Raw genomic sequence first — 19,795 nt, forward strand, 5'->3', positions numbered from 1 at the left:
TCATTGGCATTTAATTAATTTGCTATTGATGCGCGCAAATAATTTTAATCACGATTCAAGCATAAATATATTAGATTTCATAAATTAAAGAAGATGCACATAAATCTCAGAGAAAAATCTAAAACCTACGTCAGCAAACAACAAATTTCACAACGTACAAGTGCAAATGTACAGTATAGGTGTACAAAGACTAGGGATCTAGTCTTTTTTATAAACGCGGTGTGTCCACCATCAGTAACAATGTATAATAATTAAATTGTTCTACTTCGAACAAAATCAATATACCCGAAGTAAGTGTTTTGATATACTCCAACACAAGTTGAATCAAATATCGAACACAAGTAACTTATTATACGATAAACTCATTTAGTTGTTTCAAATAAATGTATGTTTTAAAACAGGAGTATTAATCTAACCCTAATCATATTAGTCACGAAAATCGATAATCATGCATGATTAAATACGAAATAAACACACATATAAGTGACGGTTACCTTCTCCATGGTAAGTGTTCTTCAATTCGAACAAGAAAACCTGTTAGTGGAATAGGGAAAAGTTAATTATTTGTAAGAAAATTATTTGTGTGATGTTAATTATTTGTGTGATATTAATACTAATTAAAGTCTCAATTTATATTCAAGGTAGTAGGAAAAACTCAAAAGAAGATGATTATTACTTTCCTTACCAGTTTAAATTCTTATTACAAAAGGTACCGAGGACATAGAATGTGTGTGACAATGTGTGTAAGCAGCATAAACGATAATAACAGTTTGCTTTAACGTATCACACGATATTATTCTAAATTTGAAAAATCGTTGGGATAAACAATAATTACTAAAAGTTTGCTATGATGTATTACACGATATTATTCTAGATTTGAAACCGTTGGAATAATAAACGATAATAGCGGTTTGCTTTAACGTATCACACAATATTATTCTAAATTTGAAAAATCGCTGGGATAAACAATAACAACTAACAGTAACGTATTACACGAATACACGATATTATTCTAAATATGAATCCTTTAGAATAATAAACGATAATAACTGTATGCTTTAACGTATCACACGATACTATACTAAATTTGACAAATCGTTGGGATAAACGTAACAATAACAACTAACAATTTGCTCTAATGTATTATTATCCTTTAACGTATCACACGATATTATTCTAGTTAGTACATTATTTATGTTGTAAATTGTATTTGCTAAATCATTTTAGACGAGATAAAAACTTATATGAGATCGTTGTATGTATATAACGGGCTCATTTAGTGTTATTTTAGTCAAGTTATTATTTTCTGTGTTAACTTGTTGGATGAATAGAACGGTCGTATACAAGATTAATTGTTTAGATGACGGATTCCTTGGTTATTTTGTATATGTGGTTGCACACAAATCTTTTCCTTCTTTTTACTTTCATTTTTTTAAGTTTGGCTGATTTATGTCGAAACAATTTTGACGAGAGGAAATGGAGAGTAAAAAAACGGAGATCATCCAACATATTATTAGGTTATAATAGGACACAATCGCTTAAAACACGTACATTAATACTCATAGTATAATTTGAAGATTTTCCGCTTCTTTTCACCAAAAAAAAAACTATAATTTGAAGATTTTCGTCTAAGAAGAACGAATGTTATTATTTTTTAGACAATTATAGCCTATTATTTGTATAATTAATCTTTCTGCTAGAACGTACAAAAAGAGGGATATGAGATCATTATCATTTTTTTTTTTTTTACAGTAGGTCTTCTGAGAGATGTATCTCACTAAATTTATTAAGAGACCATTTACAAATTGATGGAAAAATGGTATAGAAAGAAATAAAATGTGTACGTATACTATAAAATGGGCTACTAATAAAAATGGTTATAATGTATGATAAAATAGGTACGATTGTTATTAAATTATGTACCAAATGAAATAAACATTTTAAACCACAATCAATAACAAAAGGGGCACAAAACATATATAAAAGGATACGATAAAGTTCTCTCAATAATTTAGTGAGAAACCGTTTCTCAATAACATAACTGCTAATACAAAAATGATTTAAGAATAGAAGAGATGTCTACTTTGAGAAATACATTTTTTTTAAAATACTTAAAATACAAAAATGACTGAAACACTAAAATATGAAAAAAATTTCTATTACGAAAGTTTTGGGAAATTTATGCATTCTTAGGAAATGACTTATTTTGTGAGTTTAATTGTGTTGTATCCTCACTTCTCCTCTTTGTTTGGGCCTGCATTACAAATTAAACAATCATTTCCTTTTGAGTTTTTCCTACACTTTTGACTATAAATTGAAACTCTAATTTCATTATTTTAGTATTAATATCACACAAACACTCATTACAAATTAAATTAAAGAAAAAAGTACTACTCTATTTTCTCTAGTTTTACTCATAATTTCTCCCTTATTTTTCTCATAAATTGCCATCTTTTTCCCTTTCTACAACAAGCTTTGTTCAAAGAACACTCACCATGGAAAAGGTAACCGTCACGCATATGTGTTTATGCCCTAATCTCCTTTTTTACTTCATCTTTAATCATGCATGATTGTTGATTTACGTGACTACAAATAAATTACTTGTGTTCGTTCAATATTTGATTCAACTTGTGTTGGAGTATATCAAAACACTTATTACTTCGAGTCTTCGAGTAGCGATTTTGTGCATGGAAGAACAATTTAATTTTATACATTGGTCTAGGGGCATGCAGTACTTAGTTTACACCCAAAAAAAAACTCTGATCCCTAATCTTTGTACACATATATTATATATTTGCACTTGTAGAAATTAAATTTGTTGTTTCTTGTTGTAGGTTTTAAATCTTTCTATGAGATTTTAATGAAATCTTATATATTTACACTTGGATTGTTCATTACAATTATTTACCTGAATAAATAACGATCGATTGATACTAGAATATTAATTAAAGGCCACCGATCATATATTTGGTATGAATCGTGTGATTAAATTCATTAATCACTTAATATAATTATAAATGTTCTGCATTGTATAATTACCCTTTGTAAGAGATAAAAATTAATTAATATAATAACTTTGAAATCATATTTTCTATTTTATAATTAATATAATTTTTTTACAGGGATCACCATCAGTTAGAATATACAAGTATGAAGAACTTGTCTCTGCTACTTCACCAACTGGCAGCAAAAGTTCCGTGGAATTCGCTTTAGATATGGTATGTTATTATTCCTTTCGTCCCAATTATTTATTTACCATTAATGTTTAATGTGTCACTAATTGTATGTCCAAAGATTGAAGAGTTGCTCGATGATGGAACAAGTAACGAGTACATGGAAAGTAATAATGTTACAATGAACCCCGAAAATCATGAGGTACGTACTAATATATTAAGTTTATATGTAATTTTCATTAGTTTTTCATCGTAATTTTCATTAGTTTTGATCTTCCCTAATAATTTGGTTTTACGATTAGGATACTGATGCGATTCAGGATATTTTCCATGAAAATATAAATGTAAGAGATGTTAGTCTTCTAAAAGGATGGATTATCAAGAAGAAGCTAAGGAGTCAAGGAGATGTAGTTGACATGGTATAATAATACAATTAACATCTTAATAAATTAAATTTAATAAAAATTATACTCGTACATTTACTTTTATTAGAATAAATATGTGACATGTACGTTTTTTTTTTGTTTTTTTTTTGTTTTTTTTTTGCATTGCAGACTTTTTATCATATAGAGAGCAATTATTTGTCGTTTCGCTCTATAATTACAGTTGACGATTTTGTGTTCCGTGGAATCCATCCTAGTGATGCTAAGGTAAGTTTTAATCTTAAGACGGATAATATATTTGGCACCATCGACTCATCGAGTAACACTGAATTGTCATTATTGTTGTTGTAGTATTATTAGTATTAGTATTATTAGGTATTATTTTTATATATAGTGATATTGCTATGAAAATAAATATTATTAGTATTATTTAAAATACTGGGTCCTATTTTTTTTAAGAGAATCTGATGTTTAAAGGATAATAATAATAATGGACAGGAATCAATCGAATCGAAAAAACGATCAAGAAAAAAATCTACAAACTGGACATTTACCGAACAAGGAAATGAAGTATTATATAAAGGTGAAAACTACAAAGTTCATGATATCACATTTCCTAAATCCTCTGTTGAAAGAAATTTGGTGGTAAGTTCGTAGAATCATAGGATTTTAGTTGATTTATTTCCCATTTATTCGAAGAAAAAAAACCGTTATAAAGAACTTAACTCGTTTGTTGATTTTAGTCAAAACAAACAGAAGGAAAAAATAAAAGAGGGAGAAAAAAAGGACCGGAGCAAGCGGAAGAAATGTGTATGTGAGAGCAAATTAAATGCCGAAAATAATGGGTAAAGCATACGAAAACTTGATGAATGTACAACCGCCCAAGGGTTGGGTCAAACCCGACCTTTGGGCACATAAGTTATGAACAATGGCTTGTTAACGCTCGTAAAAAAAATTTACGAGGACCTCAAGATTAGAAACTCCGATCCTTTAGACAAGATCGATTTCAGAACTTTAAACGAGCATTACTTTTATTTTTTTTTGTCTTAAAATGGTTATTTGTTGAAAAATGCAGGGCCAAACAAAGAGGAGAAGAAGTGAGGACATCATTCAATTAAACTCACAAAATAAGTCACTTCGATCCTAAGAACGAAAAATTTTCATATTTAGGTGTTTCAGTTATTTATGTACGTTTTTGTTTTAAGTTTGTGTATAATTACATTCTGTAAGAGATGGAAATTAATTAATGACTTTGAAATCATATTTTCTAATTAATTAACTAATCCCTTTGAATAAGTGTCCACATCGTTTACAAGATTTTTTTTTTGTACTTGTACATGATTCATACATTGAGATCGATTAATTATTTAATATAGAGCTCGGATACTTTATCACAAAGCTCACATTATACACCGTACAACATATACAACTGATTGTATAAACCATGAATTGCTTTTTATTGTATTAATCATGTATGATTATTGATTTATGTGACTAATAAGACTAGGGTTATATTAATAATCTGGCTTTAAACATAAAATTCGAAACAACTAAATAAGTTTTAACGCCCGAGTTTTACTAATATCCCCCGAATTATGACATAAATTTTCCATGTTATGTCATCGATTCTTCTCCCCATGTTTGGTCCCGCATTTTTCAATAATTTAACCATTTAAAACACGTACAAAATAAAATTAATTCATCGTTTAAAGGTTTGAAATCGAGTATAGAAGCTTTACCTGAAGGTTCAGGGTTTTTAAGTAGGTTGCAAGCCATTGTTCTACAAATAACTTATGTGCCCAAGGGTCAGATTTGACCCAACCCTTGGGCGATTGTACATTCATCAAGTTTTTGTACGCTTTATCCATTATTTCAGGATTTTGCTCCCACGTACAATTTACTTCCGCTTGCTCCGTTTCTTTTTTTTCCCGTCTCATTCTTGTCGCAATTTTCTTCCCTTTGCTCCGTTTCTCTTTTTGTCGTCTCCTCTTTGTTGCACTCCATTTTGCTTTTAAAAGATTTCCCCCTTGTTTTTTTTATGTTTGTTTCGACTAAAACCAACAAACGAGATAAGTTCTTTATAACGAGTTATTTTTGTCGAATAATGGGAAATAATCAACTCAAATCTTTTGATTCAAGGAATGTACCACCAAATTTCTTATAGGAGAAAATGTGATATCAAAAATCTTGTGAATTCCATCTTTATATGTTCAGTAAATGTCCAACCCGAAGATTTTCTTATTGATCACTTTCTCGATTGAATTGGTTCTTGTCCATTATTGGCAAATCACTTAAGACTTTCCGAAATATTGGAATTTAATGATTGTATCAAGTTTTGCAACACGGGCGAACCTAGAAATTAATATACGGGTAATAATATTTTCATAACAATTTTTTTTGTTAAAAGAAGCGCGGATGAACACAATTTTTAATAACAACCTATGTGAGGAATGTCGCACTCCCTTGACAGAAAACAATATATAAACTCAACAAATATAGTACGCAAGTTAAGGTTGAACACAAAGATGGCGGGGGTAATGTTTAGCTTGCTCGAGATCTATGTTTAGTCTAACAATAGAACTTGATTGATTGATGATCTAAATTATTAACTACTAAACGAAATAAGCAATTAAACTAGAGATAAAGATTAAATATGATATATAATAAAGATGAGTTTTATCAAATTGGAGAAAGTTTAGGGTTATTGGGTTCACCAATGTAGGAGGGGTTGATTCTTAATCAAACGAAGCTAGAATGTTGGGGTAATCTAGGTAGGTCTCAATCTTTCGACCCGAGACGATCCCTTGGGCCGAGTCTAATCGAGTAACATATTTAATTTTTTTTTGGTGTAAATCAAGGTGTCCACCGTTGACAACAGTGTATAATCCCCTCATCGCGGGCGCTCTCACGAAGAGGTAAACGGTTGGTTAAAGAGTTTGCTCCATTTCCATGGGCAGAGATCGAACCCTGACCTCATGGTTAAGGGATGAGGTGAGCAACTACCACACCAAAACCGTTTGGTTACATATTTAATTTAGGACCAAGTAAACAAAAAAGATTTAGATGCAGACTTAACAAAGAGAAATGAACAAAGGAGAGAAATTGTACTAGCTAAGCAAAAGGATGAAACTTGAATTGATTGGAAGATCAATATCTTGAAACTTCTTTTACAGCCCAAAATTGCAAACAACAAAGACTAACAAGATAAGATCTTTGCTAAATTATGAAGGATTTAAGCTAAAATCAAGAAAAAATTAAAGTTTGATTAAGGATTAATGTAACACCCCCTTCTTACCCAGCCAAGGTAATCGGGGATATTACCGTCTCGGTTCCCAAGCAGGGGCGTCTCAAAACCGTCCGAGGCCCGGTGCGAAAATAGAAAAGGAGGCCCTATAAATTACCCTCGAAACTTTATAAAAATAATGAACATACTGTAAATAAAACTTGTAAATTTAATTACGAAAACCTTCGACAAAATACATCATAAATAATTCAGTGAAATCAACCAATATCTACCGAATTATGATAATGCTCAAGTAAATCTAACTACTCGCAATTATTTTGATTAGCATAATTAATCCAAAATTAGTGAAAATAGAAGGAGATATGCCTGAAAACTGAAAGTATGCCTAATTACTTTAGGCGTGAAAATGTTATCACTGCAATTTAAAGGTCATGTGGTCAACGTTGCAACAGTGGATGAGCAGATTTCAGTCCGACTCCATGCCATCACTAAATTTTCCAGACCCATATAAAGAATTAACCAAATTAATTACTTGTATGAATTACAAACTAAATTTTGGTTTGATCCATCTGATAAAGAATCGACCAAAATTATAATGAATTAACCCGAATAATCTTAAATTACTAACAATCTTAAATTACAAACGAATTAAAACTAAAATTCATAAAATTAGAGAGCAATTTCTACCTTATCTTCAGATTATTTCGTCTTTGTAAACCTTACGACTTGAAATAGATGAACAAGATCTTTTATCCAGCGTGTAATTTGATTGAAGGGTAATTGAGAGATGAGAAGTGATGGCAAATCTCTGTCATCATATTTGTGTGAAGACTCAAAAGATATAATATATCAGAAATTTATTGGAGTTATTATTTGGGAATTAGAAGCGTGAAAACTTCAAAGGACATATTAGGAAGGAGAAAATTAAGGAGTGAATGACTAGAATGAGTGATTTTACCAAGATCTCAGTTGTAATTGTAGTTTTTCTTTATTCTTTATTCTTTTTTTTTACACTGAGAAGGATTATGAATTTGGGCCAAAAATTTGGAGGCCCAGTTCGACCGCCCTGGGCTGCCCTGGGCCTTAGACGCCCCTGTTCCCAAGGCAGTGAAATCGGAATTACAATTAAGAAACACTTATATAAATAACATGTTTGGTGAATTACATAACTAACAAATGAATAATAAATGTGAATTAACCATTATACAACTCAACTATCAACTATGTCGACTACAATCTAATCAAGCAACTCGACTCTAACTCCGTGTCTCGGCCCGTGATCCCACGCGCTACCAAATTCAACCCTCTACTCAAACTGCTCCCCATATGACCGAAAATATCATATGGATCAACACAGACCACCACAATTAAATTCGGTAACAATTACACAGACAACGCACGTCAGTCTCACTATAAGTATGATTACCAACATACTATGACCAAACGACTCGACACAAGGACTCCATCACTTACCTCCCATATCCCAATACCACAATCATCTCCATCCTCATCGCAATCCCTGTGACAACATCGCAACACTGTCACTAACAGCGGGACGCAACCCGAGGTACTATAAAACCAAACTAATAATGTTTTCTTCTTCTAAGAAAACCAGCCCAAGAAGGCTTTTTATAGAAAAAATTTTGTTCTAAATTTTCATCAAAAACCAAATGACCATTTAGCTTGGTATTTATAGTAATCTCAAACGTAAACAATTGAGTAAAACATCACATGTGACTTTGGTTGAAAAATTGACCAAAAACACGTGGTTTCACATGTGTTTTTCGATCATTTGTTATAAATGAGTATTTTTTTGTTTTTGATATTTATCCCACAAATGCTTATATGTCCTATATTTAATTGTCTTATATAATTAAATAATAATTTTATTATTTAATATTTAAATAATACAAATTTATGACCAATATACACTTAACTTTTAAGTGATATTTGACCAATTTAACAATATAAAATGTGTCTTATAAAACCCAGTTAGCTAATTTTACAACTCCTTATAATAAAAATTAGCTAATTACCTCCGTCTCACAATATATACCAAAACCTCATTAATTTAGTAATTAACTATTAATTACTAAATTTCATTTTATTTAACCATGTTAAAATAAATTAATAATTTATTAGTCAATTATCGTATAATTGAATAATGAATTCTTTTGGTATGAGTTCTTAACTCATTATCAAATATAAATTCACGTGACTAACTTTTAATCAATTATAATTCAAGGGACTAATTATCTGTATCATATACAAGATAACTAATATTTCCATTGGAGCTCCATCTCAGCGCCGTCATACGACAGTAACGTATAACCCTAGTCGGCTAATCGTTACCGATATACATTGATCAACTAACGAGTATAATAATATATATCCCGAGTATATTCCTTAAATGAGATTTATTGAAAGTCAACGTACTATTGTGGAGGACACTACTCCAACTGTATAAATGTGACGGAGGGAGAAACTAACTTAAGATATTAATTTATTTTCGACTTTACTATTCGAGAAACCTTTTGAGATATACTCCCTAAGTCTTGGTTAATTGTTGTCATTTGGTTTTGGCATAAAGATCAAGGAAAGAGAAATGTACCAATTATTTTGATATTATATAATTTCTAAAAGAATTTCAAGCAGGTAGGTCACGGACTATATTAGTACTTTCCTCTTCCCGATTGTTTTTTCACATTTACTTTTGGCTCAAAAATTAAGGAAATAAGACAGGTCTTACTTTAAGAAATATAAAAAAGTGAAAAAAGCATTAGGCTATTGGAAACCCAAAAAAAAAAAAAATTATTTTTCATACTTAAAATAGAAACGTACACAAATGACCGTGACACTATAACTCTAACTAATATTTTGTTCCGCTTGCTCCAATTCTTTTTTCCCCGCCTCGTCTTTGTCGCACTCCATTTTGTCTTTAAAGGATTTTCTCCCACATTTATTTGTTTTCTGTGTTTGTCGTGACCAAGTAAAATAAAAAATGAGTTAAGTTCTAATAACGAGGATTTTTTTTTACCAGGAATACAGGGAAATAAATCAACTCAAATCCTTTGATTCAAGGAACTTACCACCAAAATTCCTTCAGGAGAAGATTTAGGAAATGTAATATCATAAACGTCATAGTTTTCTACTTTATATAGTTTTTATGCATCATTTTGTTCATAGATCTAATATAGAATATTACTAAATATGTAGTAATTTGTAAATGTTCAATTTGTAGATTTTTCTCTTAACCGTTTTTTCGATGCTTTTGGTTCCTGTCCATTATTATCCATGAAACATCCATCGCAAACTCTTAAAAAGAATAAAGATACACCATATTATCATATATTAGGGATGAACAAAAAATCCGATTATCCAAACTGATCCGATATCCGATCCGAATTTTTGGATATCCGATCCGAAAGTTAAGTTTGGTTTGGATATGCGATCCAAAATCTTTGGTTTTGATTTGGATATGGATATTAGAATTAAAACATTTGGATATCCGATCCGATCCGAAACTATAGTTTTCTAGTATAATTTCGAGAAAATAAAATTTATTTTAATACAACTTAATTAATGTTTAAAATACTAGAGAGATATGTAAGTGGTACTTAAATTTTATCTCGAGAACATTGGAGTAAGAATATTTAAGAAAATTATCAAGTAAGACGATGAATATAATCGTGTTTCAAACTTAATTTTAAAGTAAATTCAAAAGTATAAATATCTGATGGATATCCGCATCCGATCCGATTATTTTGGATACCCGAATATTGGATATCCGAAACATTTGGTTTGGATATTGGATATCTAAGTTCAGGATTTCTAATATGGATATCCGATCCGAACTAACACTTTAAATCGGATATCCGATCCGTGCTCTGACATATACTACTCGTACAGTCATACTTTCTATATTTTTTATATAACAAGTTATCATCTATTTACGATGATGTTCGAAATTAAATTTGACCAAGTATTTCAAATAATACTTTTCTTTTTGGTGCTAGTGTTTCAAATAATACTAATAATCTTAATGTTCATACAAATATTACTAATAGAAATAATACCTAATAACCACAACAATAGTACTTACGATTCAATATTACTCGGTGGCGCGAATATTAATTTGTTTATCTTAATCTTACCTTAGCATCACTACAACTTGCTTCTTCTGGACTAATGGTACTCTTCTTTGTATGTGTAGGACGGATTCCATGGAACACAAAATCGTCAACTGTAATTATCGAGCGAAACGATAGATATTTGCTCTCTATATGGTAAAAAGTCTGCAATGCAAAAAAAAAAAAAAAAAAAAAAAAAAAAAAAAAAAAAAAAACAAAACAAAAACCTTACATGTCACATATCGATTCTAATAGAAGTAATGTATGATTATAATTTTTTTTTATTAAATTTCATTTCTTTTAGAAAAATATTAAGAAATTAATTTTATACCATGTCATATATTTTTCCGTTACTCCTTAGCTTCTTCTTGATCATCCATCCTTTAAGACGACCAACGTCTTTTACGTTTATGTTTTCACAGGAAATATTCTGAATCACACAACAAAAATTACGATTTAATCCCGAGTGATACTCAAATTAAGTACCACTAATATATTGGTACGTATGTACCTCATGCTTTTTAGAGTACTCGGCCTTTAGTCCGTCATCAAGGAATGCTTCGATCTTTGTACATGCAATTAGTGAGACACGTTAACAATTAAATTAAAATCAATTCAATTACAAAAAAAATAAATTACGGGATATCAATTTACCGAGTACACACATGCATTTCTTAATAAATTCGTATTAATCAAAAGTAAACAGATGACTGAAATAAAAGGACTAATAAAATACCAACTCCAAAGCGAATTCCTCGGAACAGTCGTTGCCAGATGATGAAATTTCTTCATTTGAGAAAATTTCATCAAAGCTGAATTCTCTGACTGATGATGATCCCTGTAAGAAAATTAGTGTTAATAATTAGTTAGTAAAATTAGTGGTAATTTATGATAAAAATCGAGCAATCAATAATACCGAGTATTAATAAACTCTTAGAAGATACGGAGTATAACTATTTTCAACGAAATCATATCACTTTTCTTTATTTAATCAAATACACTATTTCCGTCTCAATCATTTATTGTAATTTGTTTTTTTACCAATAGTAAGTTAATATTAAAAATAAAAACAGTCTCGACATATATGACACAGACCGCATAATCTTATCTATATTAATACAAAAGACAATACTCAATCCTCAGCGCGCCACGTCATTAATGCAACCACTTTTTTTTTTTTTTTTTTTTTTTTTTGGAAATTCAAGTTATGGTGGGACCCGTTAGTGTGCAATGTATTTAATTCTTCAGATTTTCGTCTTTTCAAACATGCGATAAATTCCGTCTTGCAACAAATCCTATTAATTCAGAAGACAATACTCAATCCAGGGCGTGCCACGTCATTAATTCAACCTTTTTTTTGGAAATACATGTTATGGTGGGACCTGTTAGTGTGCAATGTATTTATTACTTCAGAATTCCGGCTATACAAACATGCGACAAATTCCGTCTTAGAACAAATATTATGAAATAATATTATGAAATAATTTTATACATTTCGAATAAATGAAATTAATGGCATATAAGCGAAATGAATTACAATTTGGAATAAATGAAACTAATTACAAATAAATGAATTACATAATTTAAAAAAAAAAAATAATAATAAAATTACATAATTACGAGAATGAATTACATTTAATAATGGGATAGAATTACATATAATGCGAATAAATTACATGCATAATTTTTATAAACTAGATAGTACGATATATATTTTTTTTTAAAAATATCCTTTGTTATTTCCTCTTAAACCATTGCATGTGAACACGTATTTGTAAGGAGTTTAAACATTAATTATGTAGATCGCTGATTTAGATCAACTAGATAAGTACAATCGAAACGTAAACAAAAAAATACATCCAAAAACATTAATACCGGCCCAAATACATACCCGTGCAATTTTGCGCGGGTTTAAAACTAGTAAAATCTAAAAAGTGCAAATGCATACAAATAGCATATAATTAAATAATTAATCTCAATGTATTAATCATGTACGAGTACAAAAGATTTTATAAATACAGTGTGTCCACCATCAATAACAATGTATAATAATTAAATTGTTCTACCATGAACAAAATCAATATACCCGAAGTAAGTGTTTTGATATACACCAACACAAGTTGAATCAAATATCGAACACAAGTAATTTAATTATTACTCCATGTGATAAACTCATTTAGTTGTTTCAAATATATGTTTTAAAACAGGATTATTAATCTAACCCTAATCATATTAGTCACGAAAATCGATAATCATGCATGATTAAATACGAAATAAAAACACATATGAGTGACGGTTACCTTCTCCATGGTAAGTGTTCTTCAATTCGAACAAGAAAACCTGTTAGTAGAAGGGGGAAAAGTTAATTATTTGTAAGAAAATTATTTGTGTGATGTTAATTATTTGTGTGATATATTAATAGAAGTACTATTTAAAGTCTCAATTTATATTCAAGGCAGGTGGAAAAACTCAAAAGAAGATGATTATTAATTTCCTTACCAGTTTAAATTGTTAAACTTACAAAAGGTACAAAGGACATAGAATGTGACAATGTGGGCAAGGCGTATAAACGATAATAACGGTTTGCTTTAACGTATCACACGATATTATTCTAAATTTGAAAAATCGTTGGGATAAACAATAACTACTAAAAGTTTGCTCTGATGTATTACACGATATTATTCTAGATTTGAAATCGTTGGAATAATAAACGGTAATAACGGTTTGCTTTAACGTATCATGCGATATTATTCTAAATTTGAAAATCGTTAAGATGAAAAATAACAATAGTTTACCTAATGTACTATACGATATTATTCTAAATTTGAAACCGTTAGAATAAACAGTAATTTTTATATAAATCATAGTATACTTTTGTATTTATGTAGTTACCTTAACAAGTCATCGGTGGACGAAACAAAATGGTTGGTATGGTGGAACTTTTGTCTTTGTGTAGTACATTATTTATGCTGTAAATTGTACTCCGTATTTGCTAAATCATTTTAACCGAGATAAAAACTTATATGAGATTGTTGTATTTATATAACGGACTCATTTAGTGTTATTTTAGTCATGTTATTATTTTTTGTGTTGACTTGTTGGATGAATAGAACGGTGAGTAATGCCTAAGATAAGGACCTGAACTATGACATTTTTTTCCGTTAAAGACCTAAACTATCTGAGTTTACAGTTAAGGCATTAGGTTTAACACCGTCAACAATTTTTTCACAAAAAGCTAACATGTAGGGCCCACATTAATGCAATTGTTTTTTTTTTTTTTGGAACAAAGGAACAATAATATAAATGAGAACAAAGAGTTACGAGTACATCACGGGGGCGGGTCAGGGGAAAGAGGCGCACATGCCACAACAGAGTCCGACGTACAAAGATCAACAACAAAAGGAGGGGGCAAATCCCACTCAAAACAACCTAACAAATCACTAGAATCTCTAATGGAGTGGTGGGCGATGGCATCCGCAACACGGTTCGTCGATCTCTTCTCAAAAACCAGCTTCAAATGCGGGGAGTCCTGCAAGAGGGTCCTACACTCAAGAATGATGTTAGTAAACGGTCCACAAGGGGCAGAGGGGCATAAAATAGAGGTAACCGCATCAAGACAATCAGAGGCAATCAAGACATTGTTCACAAGGATTCTAGAGCGTAAAATCCCATCCCGAATGGCAAGGACTTCACAAAGGAAGGGGTTGGGTCCAAGGAAGCGGGTGGACCAACCTAAAACCCAATTACCAAAACCGTCTCTGATGACACACCCCAGGCTAGCTAAGGAAGAAGAGGGGGAGAAGGCCGCGTCAACGTTGGTTTTAAACCAACCAAGCGGCGGAGGGGCCCAGCTCAAAGGATAGCAAAAGGCATCAAGGTGGGTGGAAGTCGTGACAGGGGCAGTGGGGGGACAGTCAGAAGCGCGGGACCAGGTAAAGGATTGGGAAGCGACCGAGGCACAGAAAGAGGAAGGGGAGGAGGAGATAGAAGCAGAAGGGGAAGGGGAGGGAGAAAAGGTTAAGTCACAACGACGCAGCCAGAGGCGCCAGAGGACAAAGGTAAAGAGGGTAGCCCAACTAGGGGGGTGAGAAGTGCAGTTATCGTAAATCCAGTGGTGGAGGTCAGCATCAAAAAAGGAACTAGTGACATTGAGGATGGACCAAGAATGGGAGGCGAAGCTACAGTCACGGAGGGCATGAAGAGAGGTCTCAGGTATAGAGGGGTTGGGGCAAAGGGAGCAAGACGAAGAGGGCAGGATATTCCTACCAAAGAGGGAGGCCTTGTGCGGTAACTTGTTCCACCACACAAGCCAGAGAAAAACTTTGATACGAGGTTGGGTAGGGATATCCCAAAGCCAGTGCAAGTCGGCAGGGAAGGGGGGAAGGGCAGTGGTCGGGTTAGGACGGCACAGAGAGGAGTAGGTATCACTGACGGAGAATTTGCCTTTTGGGCCAAGAGAAGTGGAAAGGACATCAGGTCTTGGGGTGGTCGGGATGGGGGTGGAGAGAATGTTGCTGATGATGTGGTCGGGGAGGACAAAGTCTAGAGAGTCAAGAGCCCAACCTCCATTGGAAATAATAGAGCTTAATTTAGCAGAGGAGGAGGATGGACTAAGGGGGCCAAGAACGAGGGTTCTGAGGGGTCCAAGATCAAGCCAAGGGTCATCCCAAAGACTGATGGTGGAGCCATCACCAATAGACCAAAGGAGGTGATCTTTCAAAAAGTTCCACCCTCGACCAATATTCTTCCAGATATGGGATCCCCGAGAGAAGGAGTGCCGGGATGGGGTACAATATTTGCTGTGAATGGTCTTAGCAGCGATGGAGGAGTCATTGAGGAGGACATTAGAACAGAGTTTGGTTGAGAGAGCATCATTGAGGGGTTCAGCGGCCTTAATTCCAAGGCCGCCAAGGGAAAGGGGGAGGGTGACAAGGTCCCAGTTGGCAAGATGGAGTTTATTAGCGGACTGACTAGACCAAAGGAAGCTCCTAGTAGTCTTGTCAATGTCGCGAAGGATGGAGGAGGGGAGACGAATGCATTGCATAGCATGGTTGGGAATGGAGTTAGTAGTAGACTTGATAAGACAGATCCTACCGGCTCTAGAAAGGAACTTAGATTTCCAAGAAGCAAGTTTAGACTTTATGTTATCTAAAATGTAGTTTAAATCAGAACGCTTTGGTTTCTTACTGAGGAGGGGGAAACCAAGATAGGTACCCAGGGTGTTGGTTTTCTTGATGCCGAGGGCATCTTCGAAGAGAGTGACCTCGCTAGGGGGGGTATGCTTCGAGAAGGTGATCTTGCTCTTAGAGCAATTGATCTTTTGACCCGAGTCGGAGCAGAAGGAGAGGATGGTATCTTGGAGGGCACACAAATTCCTCTCAGAGGTTCTACCAAAGACAAGGATGTCATCGGCAAAGAGGAGATGGGAGAAGGAGACACCACCTTTTCCGAGGGGAAAGGGGATCCAATCGCTATTGTTGCAAGCCAGGTGAATGAGGCGGGAGAGGGCCTCCATACAGATGATGAAAAGGTAGGGGGAGAGGGGGTCACCTTGTCTGATTCCACGGGAGGGGGTGAAGGTATCAAGAGGTGTGCCATTGAAGGTCACAAAGGCAGAAGTTGTAGAGATGCAGCTCATAATGAGAGAGATGGTTTCAGGATCAATGTTAACCGAGATAAGGCAAGACCGGACAAAGTCCCACTCAAGTCTGTCGAACGCCTTCTCAAGGTCAAGTTTAAGAGCAAACCAGCCAAGTTTGCTCTTGGAGGTGTGCATGGAGTGGAGGATCTCAGAGGCGATGATGTAGTTAGTATCCGTTCCTCGACCCGGGATGGAGCTCCCTTGGTTAGGGGAGATCAGAGAGTGCATAAAAGGCTTAAGACGGTTAACAAGAATCTTTGTGACGGTCTTGTAAGTGGTGTTACAAAGACTGATGGGTCTGAAGTTGGTGATGGATTGAGGAGAAGGGATTTTGGGGATGAGTGAGATGGAAGTCAAATTGATGGCCGCAGGGATGGTTTTTGAGTGGAAGATGTTTTGGATGAAGGGGATAAAATCGGCTTTGATGATCTCCCAGCATTTCTTGAAGAACCCAGCATGGAAACCGTCTGGCCCAGGAGCCTTGCTAGAGCCAAGGGAGAAAATGGCGGTGCGAATTTCTTCAGTAGAAGGGATCTGGAAGGTGATGGTGAAGGGGGGGCCAGGGGAGAGAGGGTTAGCAGGAGGGACAAAGTAGGCAATCTCTTTTCCAGATGTGAAAAGGTCAGTAAAATAGGAGGTGATGTGTTTATTTAGATCGTCATGACCAGAGATGGTAAGACCCGCATTGTTGGTAAGAGAGAGAATTCGATTAAAACTTCTCCTAATAGTAACAGATTTTTGAAAGAAGGCGGTGTTACGGTCGCCATCAGTAAGCCAACTGATGCGGGACCGGTCTTTCCAATAAAAGTGCTCAAGGTCGAGAACGCAATTAAGTTCCTGAGTAAGGGAATCATTAAGGGTCAGAAGGGATTCAGAGTTAGGTTGGGTACACAGGTTGCGCTGAACCCCAAGAAGACGAGCAGAGAGCCTACGTTTTCGAGAGGGAAGGTCGCCAAAGATCACTTTGGCCCAGTCGGTAATAGTCAGACTAAGGTTAGTGAGCTTGGAGGGGATACTGTCCGTGAGGGAAGGCCACGTTTGGGCAACAAGCGGGTAGAAAGACGGTTCACAGGTCCAAAAAGTCTCAAATTTAAAGGACTTTATAGAAGGGTGATGGGGGAGGGAAGTCTTTAGCATGATGGGGCAGTGGTCAGAGGAGAGACGGGTCAGATGGTAATTGTGAGAGTTCGGATATTGATCCATCCACGCCTGGTTAACCCAAACCCGGTCGAGTCTTTCTAGAATGGGATTTATACGACGTCTATTAGTCCAAGTGAACTTGGGTCCAGAGAACCCAATGTCAATTAAATTGCAAGAGTCAAGGGAAGACTTGAAAAGGTTAACTCTATTCAGCTTAATACCCCGGCCCCCAATCTTGTCGGTACTACACGTCACTTCATTGAAATCGCCTAAGCAGACCCAGGGGAGGTCGTGGGAGGCGGCAATATTAATAAGGTCCAGCCACAAATTTTTTCTAAGTCTAAATTTAGGGCTCGCATACACAGCAGACAAAAAGAAAAGGAAGGAGATATTAGGTACCTGGACCACCACATTGATCAATTGGTCAGTTTTGTTTAGAGGGGAAACAGTTGCCTTTCCAGCATTCCAAAGAATGATGATGCCGCCTGTGAACCCCACCGGGTCCAAAATCTCGAATGAGTCAAAGGGGAGCCTACGCACAATGGCCAAAGAGTTAGGGGAACGGACTCTGGTTTCGGAGAGAATCACAATGGTCGGGTTATGAGCATTAATGAGGTAGGACAAATGAGTCCGGAAAGAAGGTCTAGCGATGCCTCGGCAATTCCAATACAAAATATTCATTTTGGAGGGCAGGAGGAAGGGACCGGGGAAGTCATCCGGGTCTGGCCGAGGGCCCACGGCCTCTGCCACGCCGGGAACGTGGCTTTGGCATCCTTGGAGTGGGTTGCGGTTCAACCCCGAAATACTCAGCAGTAGTTCTCGATGGTTCAGATCCTTGGCTTGGTTCCAACTGACCCAAATGTCCAGGGCATACAATCTGGTTGCAGTCCGAAAAATCACTACTGAGTTTGAGAAGCTCGCAGTTCGAAGGTCCTTGCAAGTCAAACTCAATAGATAGATTCTCCTCAATCGAGGCAAGATGGGTGTAGGATCCAAAATGAACTGGAGCTCCGGCGGTACCACTAAAGAGGGGTGGAGGACGTGCCACTCCCGTAGGAACCACATCAGGAAGCACATTAGGACCGGAGGAAGAGCAGTCAGATCCGAGAGGTCCGGCAAGTGGGCTGGTTGGAGGCAACCCGACATCGACCGGGTGTTGATAAGACAAATGTTGAGGCATGATTGGGGAGGGTTGAAGGGATTTGCGAGTATGGCTCGCAGGTTGGAGACGGTTGCCTGAGGCGAGACGAGGCGATGTTCTTGGGTGAAGGTGTTGTCGTTGATTGGAATTTCTGGTAGAGTGAGGGTTGGGGGTTGGAAGTAGGCCGCGGGAATTGCATCCAGGGGAAAAAGCAAGACTCTTAGAGGTGCTCGGGTTGGGCAGAGTTGTTGGTTGAATAGGGGATTTGGCGGGAGATAGGAGGATGGGATGATTTGGGTCAGATAATCGTTTTGCTGAGAAGGGGGGGACGGGGGAGAGAGGGGGTTCATTTTCTTGTGGGGGAGTTTCAGAGGTCTTTTTTTTGAAAAGAGAGGAAGGTAAAAAGGGGGTGACAGGGGAGTGGGAAAATAAAGAGGAGAGGGGAGGTAATCTAAAAAGCTGGTCTAGGAAGATTTTTGGGTTGGGAAAAGATGGGTTGAAACTAGGGTCAGGTAAAGAAGTTTCACAAAAGGGGGAATTATTTAAAGTAGTGGGGATAAAAGGAGGCAAAGGTGGGGTAGAGGGAAGCATACCTTGGACTTTGAAAGGGACAATACTCCAGTTATCAGAGGAAGACAAGGCAATGTCACTGCCAACGGTAGGGGCATCAGAAGAAGTCACATGAGTCTTGACATTGTCAGCAGGTGACCGAGTCATCTTTTCCGCAACCCCAGAACACAGACCCTTGCAAAAACCATGACACAATTGACAGTAAATTTGCTTTTCCGCCAACTTAATCTCCTGCCGGAAATTACCCAGCCAAACAGAATCCGGGATAGGTTTAGATTGATCTAAGTGAACGGAAATTCGAGCGAATCTTGCGTTGTTTCTGTAAAGACCGTTTGGGTCATGCTTGATAAAAATCCCAATGGAATTTCCAATA

Source organism: Silene latifolia, chromosome 7 (assembly GCF_048544455.1).
Source record: "Silene latifolia isolate original U9 population chromosome 7, ASM4854445v1, whole genome shotgun sequence".
Taxonomy (NCBI): Eukaryota; Viridiplantae; Streptophyta; class Magnoliopsida; order Caryophyllales; family Caryophyllaceae; genus Silene; species Silene latifolia.